The 5996-nt window shown below is 45.6% G+C and overlaps 1 pseudogene; it reads left to right on the top strand.

Moving 5' to 3' along the window:
- The first annotated feature begins 1921 nt into the window (after positions 1-1921).
- LOC101979411 lies at positions 1922-2475 on the top strand (annotated as a pseudogene).
- Positions 2476-5996: the final 3521 nt, after the last annotated feature.

Here is a 5996-nt window from a genome sequence, read left to right as displayed (position 1 = left end):
TTGATATTTTATCTTTCTCAGTCTGGGTTACCTCACTTGGGATGGTGTCCTTGTTTTTTTTTTTGTTTTGTTTTGTTTTGTTTTTTTTGTTTTTTCGAGACAGGGTTTCTCTGTGGCTTTGGAGCCTGTCCTGGAACTAGCTCTATAGACCAGGCTGGTCTCGAACTCACAGAGATCCTCCTGCCTCTGCCTCCCGAGTGCTGGGATTAAAGGCGTTCGCCACCACCGCCCGGCTGGTGTCCTTGTTTTTAATAGTTGAGTTATACTCCGTAATGTAAATGTACCAGACCTTATTCATCCATTCCTCAGTTGAGGGACATCTAGGTTGCTTCCAGGTTCCGGCTAGTACAAATAAAGCTGCTTTGAACATAGTTGAGCAAGTGTAAGTGTCCTTATGGTATGACTGAGCATCCTTTGAGTATATGCCCAAGAGTGGTATATCTGGGTCTTGAAGTACATTGGTCTGCCTTTTCTTTTTCTCTTTTTGTTTTTTTTAAGGCCTGGTTTCTCTAGCTTTGGACTCTGTCCTGGAACTTGTTCTGTAGACCAGGGTGGTCTCAAAGAGATCCACGTGCCTCTGCCTCCAGAGTGTTGGCATTAAAGGCATGTGCCACCATAGCCCAGCTTCTTTTTGTTTTGAAATGGGGTTTCTGTAGCCCTGGCTGCCCAGAAACTGAGAGATCCACCTGCTTCTGCCTGGATATCCCTGAGCCTGAGATAAAAGCACAAACCATCATCACCTCTAAACTTTAGTGAGCTTTTAGCTTTTTGTCCTCCAGGTTGAAAATAGAGTAGTGCTTGTGAAGTTATATGAAGATGAAGTGAAGACAAGGACTGTGCTTAGTCTGTTATCTTTTAGTTTTTCTGTATTTAGCTATTTTTCTGTAGTTTCTTTGTTCCCATAATTAAATTGTTGGATGTTTATTATTGAGTGTCAGCAATGAAAGGGAAAGAGACCTCACTCTTGTGGAGTTCAAAATCAGATGGTGTCAGCTCACAGAAAGAACCTCATAGAAAGCTGAAATTGGCAGGTAGAAATGAGGCAGTATGTGGTTGATTTAGCTGGAAGGGATTTCAACAAAGTAACACTTGAACTGAGACTGAGGGAGTAAGGTATAAGAATTGAAGTGGAATTTGAACCAAGGACTGAGGGAAAGCAACCTTTGGGGTAAGAATTACCAGTGGAGAAAGATACAGGCTTCTTCCCCACAAAAGTCAACTAGTTTTCTGTTGCCTTTGTCACTTTCTTCCTATTGCTTTGTTTGTATCTCATCTTGTGCTTTTGGTTTTGTTCTGTCAACTAAACTTGGCCTGAGGCTCATGGTGATCCTCCTACATTTGCTGCCCAAGTGCTAAGATTGCAATTAGAACATTTTTCTTTCCTTAAAATAGCCTCGCTGGGGACTCACAAGTTGTGCACGCCTTTAATCCCAGCACTCGGAGACAGAGGCAGGTGGAACACTGGATTTGAGGCCAGCCTGAAGAGAATGAGTTTCAGGACAGCCAGGGCCATTACACAAAGAAATCCTGTCCTGAAAGATAGAATTTTTAAAAAAGGAATCTCCTAGCAGTATGATTAAAATTGTGTTGCCAACAAGCCTGCTTTTCCTGTTGGCTCCCTCATTTCCCCCAACCATTGCTTCTTCCCTGTTTCATAAGTCAGACATCAAGTGATGCCCCCTTGAGAATTCACCATAGCAGTCATATACAGTGTATATAACAGTTGAACAGCACATCCTTTGCAAAGCCCCCTGCAATGCAGAAAAGACCAAAAAAGATACCAAAAGAGGACGATTGTAAATCAAACGAGAAAGCACGAGGTGCTGAGACTCCAAAACCCACTCCTAGGAAGGTACCAGTTCCTCCTCTACCGGATCATCTGCCCCCAGTGAGCCTGATTCACCAAGATGTTTTTGCAGGCATGGTACAAGAAGGTGAAGCTGAGAAGCAAAGGCCAGCTGATTTAGAGAACATTCCTGACACACCAAAAGAGGCCAGGGTGAAGACATGTTGGAAAAGAGTAAACACAGAGGTGGAGGGGGAACAAGAGCCTTGTCCTCAGGTGATATAGGTCCTCTTGAAGTGGTCCCTGTACCTGAGGAGCAGATGCCTGCCCTTACTGAACCTCCTGTCCTCTGTGGAGAAGTCAGCATGACCATTGTGACAACTGCCTCTGAGGCAGTGTTGGCGTCTTGGGCCAGAATTGCAGCCAATGCTAGGAAGAACGAGGTCCTGCAGTCCATTACAACACCCGAGACCTATGGGGAACTGTGGTGTGTGGTCCATGGGAGAAGCCTTCCTGCAGACTCAAGTGGCTGGGTTCAGCTGCAGTTCCACACTGGACGAGCCTGGGTACCTGAGAAGGGGAAAGTGATTGCCCTCTTCCTGCTGCCAGCCTGCATCTTTCTACCCCACACCTGGAGGACAACGTGTGTTCACAGGAACAGGGTCCTAAATAAGAGCCTCCAAGGCTAAAGGGAATCTCAGGTGTGGGTAGCTGCTGTCATTACCTACTCCCGTGGAATGAGGTACAGAACTGCAGCCAAGACTGAGACTAATGGACATTCACATCTGTGCCCTTGAAGGTGCCCGCATCAGCCAGGAGCTATGAGACCTTGTTTGTTGGTTGTTGCTGTAGTACCAGCAGCTTGTAAAAAAAGTCAGTGAAGCTACCAAAACACAACAGGTCCACCTCTTCGTTGTGAGGACTGCATACTCTTAAGTGACTATGCCTTTTACTATTGCATGAAAATAAGGTTTTGCTGAGGTGAGAATTGGCATCTCCAGATATAGTACTTGCTTGTACTGCCACTGCCACAACGGGGTCATAGGCAGTTCTGTGGTCCCCTGTAAAGATTTAGCTTATGACTGTAGCCTCTGCATGCCCCCTTTCCTGGGTTATAGTATGTTGTTAGTGTGTAGTGCTTGGATTTGTTTTTTGTTGTTGCCATATTAAACCAAATCTGTTTTTTTGCTTTTGAAAAAAAAACCGTAGATTGACAACCTGATTCTAACATTTATGAGATTCCAAATGACCAAGAAGAGCCAAATTGTTCCTGAAAGAGAACAAGGTAAGAGGACTTGTGTTCTCAGTGTTAAGGCAGGTTATAAAGCTCCATAACCCAAATAAAATGTGGGATTGGTATCCAGGAAATAATGAGGTTGGTGCAAGGAGAATTAAATATGCCTCTTGACTCAATAGGAGAGCAGGCGGCACTAAAACCCACGGAGAGTGTAAGAAGAGCCAACACGCACACCGTGTGTGTCCCTCCTCCCAAATCATTTCAGAAACTATGAAAGGAAGCATTATTCAACTAGGAGGCCTGGGCACCTGCTACAAGGGGAGAGAAATTGAACCCCTTATCTACGAAAAATAAATCAATTTTCTATCAACCATATAGAGCCTGATAGTAGTGGTGCACGCCTTTAATCCCAGCACTGGAGGGCAGAGGCAGGCAGATCTCTGTGAGTTCGAGACCAGCCTGGTCTACCAAGCAAGTTCCAGGACAGCCAGGACTCTTACATAGAGAAACTCCGTCTGGAAAACCAAAAGGAGCCCATACCGAGAAGACTTAAAAGGTCAGTCAAGAGAATAGCATCTTGATGGCTTATTAGATGAGATACAGGAAGACTATATTGTTGAGAAAACTGCAGAATTAGAATAAGAAGGCCTGCTGGCCTTTGCAATTCATGAGTGACTGGAGGCCTCTTCAAGAATACATAAACAACAAATTGCTAATAGACAATTGTGGGAGATGTACTGTTCCCTGGATCAGTTCGCCCACCCTGTTGCGCTTGGCTTCTCCTGCTGTTCTGATCTGTCAAATACTAACTCTGCAAGGAGTTATTGCTCCATTGTTTCTGTGTTCTGAACATTCTGACTTTACTGCATTCTGCTTGACCATTAGACCATAGTTAGGTGGCCTAGGAAGTTGTTTAGTTACCCATATACACACGAAGAACTTGTTGTCTAGTAAGTTGCCTAGTTACCCATATATACAAGGAGAAGTTCTTTGTTTCCTTACCCTGTATTTACCTGCATTATTCCCTTGAATAAACAGGACTTGATCAGAATCCTGTCGTGTCTCCATCTCTTGTGACTCTTGTCCCATCCCGTTCCCACTTGCCCTCTAGAGTCTCCGTTGACTTACCCGCAGGCGGGGCAGAAAATTAATTGTTATGATTTGGATCTTAAATGTCCTCCCTGAGGTCATGTGTTGAAGGCTTGGTTGTCTGTGGTGGTGGGGAAATGGTAGACCTTTTAGGACTTATGGTCTTGTATGACCTGAGGGACATGCTCTTGACCCCTTGGGACCCCCTGCTCCTTCCTTTCTGCTTCCCAGTCACCAAGAAGTGGACCAGTTTGCTCTGTCACAGACTCATCATCACAATTCTACAAACCAAATCATCTGAACGCTCTGGAACTGTGCGGGACCATGGGTGGTATGGAAACTTCAGGAGCTGTGCCATCAAAGCCTCTTCCCTTATGTTCCTATTTCAGGTCTTTTTGTCTGTTACAGAAACCTAATGCAAAAACCATAAAGAGATGGGCAAAGGACACAGCCGCATTAAAAATTAGGGACCTGAAAGAAACCCATCAAAAGATCCTCTACAAGCTGCCAGCGTGTTTGTTGGTCATAAGGAATGCCCACTTGTAGGTATATAAACACTAGAGGAATTGGTTTCTGGAAAGAACCTAGGTATCTACCAGGAAGGATACTGGACAGATTGTGGTGCATTCATTCATGAACTTGTGCACAGCAGTGAGATGAACAAGATGCAGGCACTTGGGTGACCTGGCTATGGATGTTGTGACGCAGACAGAATATGATAAAAAAAAAAAAACATATACAGGCAACATAATCCCATTCATTCAAAGTTCAAAAGCAGGCAACCCCAAGCTATGCTGTGTAGAGGTCTGTGTGCAGGTGGGAAAGCAAGAAAGCTAGGGGAGCTAGGAAAGGGTACTCCACACGGATGCCAGATCTCAGCCCCTCTAGCTGCCCCTCAGGAATCAGACTCCTCCTGGGCAGCTGACAGGCCCCTGCTGTGAACATTGTTAGCCTCACACTCAGGCCTGGGGAGGTGAGGAGTGGGGAGAAACAAGTCCAGCTGCCCCCCTCCCCAGCTCCAAGAGTAACTTATAAATTTGTGGGACTCCCAAGCACCTCATTCCTTGGCGTGTAGGTTAAGCCAGACTAAATCACATGGAACCTACTGCAGGTCCTTCCAAACCTGTGAAAATAGGGAGATGTTCTTTGTTCATAGGATTTCTCAGAATGCTCCCCCTTTCCTTCAGGTCCCCGTCATGCACACAGCAGCTAATTCTCTCAGCTCTCTGAGCCATCTTGCCTCATGAGAATGTGCTCCAAGCATTGTCTTTCCTGATACTCTCCATCCCACCTCAGGGCCATAACACACCACAGTCAGCCGCAGGCTTTTTCTCCTAAGCTCACTGGGAAGGGCAAGTCTGTGTTAGCTTCATTCTCTATGTACCAACTGAATAGGGTACCTGTCGTAAGAGGCCAGTGGACCACTGATGAGGGGGTGTGTGATGGAACTGGCCACCTAAACAATCATATGGTGGTGTTACCTATCCCCATATGTGTGTGTGTGTGTGTGTGTGTGTGTGTGTGTGTGGTGTGTGTGTCTGACAGGGTCCTTCATTCTCTATGTACCAACTGAATAGGGTACCTGTCGTAAGAGGCCAGTGGACCACTGATGAGGGGGTGTGTGATGGAACTGGCCACCTAAACAATCATATGGTGGTGTTACCTATCCCCATATGTGTGTGTGTGTGTGTGTGTGTGTGTGTGTGTGTGTGGTGTGTGTCTGTGACAGGGTCTCACTATGTATGTAGCCCTGGCTGTCCTCAAGCTCAGAGATTTCTCTTACTCCCTAGTGCTGAGAATAAATGTGCTTGCCAAGCCCAGCCTATATGCTATTTTTTTTTCCTTCACTGTTCTTATGAATAGCTGTTCTGTATTTGTTGAACT

This window comes from Microtus ochrogaster, linkage group LG2 (assembly GCF_000317375.1).
Source record: "Microtus ochrogaster isolate Prairie Vole_2 linkage group LG2, MicOch1.0, whole genome shotgun sequence".
NCBI lineage: Eukaryota > Metazoa > Chordata > Mammalia > Rodentia > Cricetidae > Microtus > Microtus ochrogaster.
The sequence above is the reverse complement of the archived record's forward strand: the minus strand, read 5'-3'. Positions and strand labels throughout refer to the sequence as shown.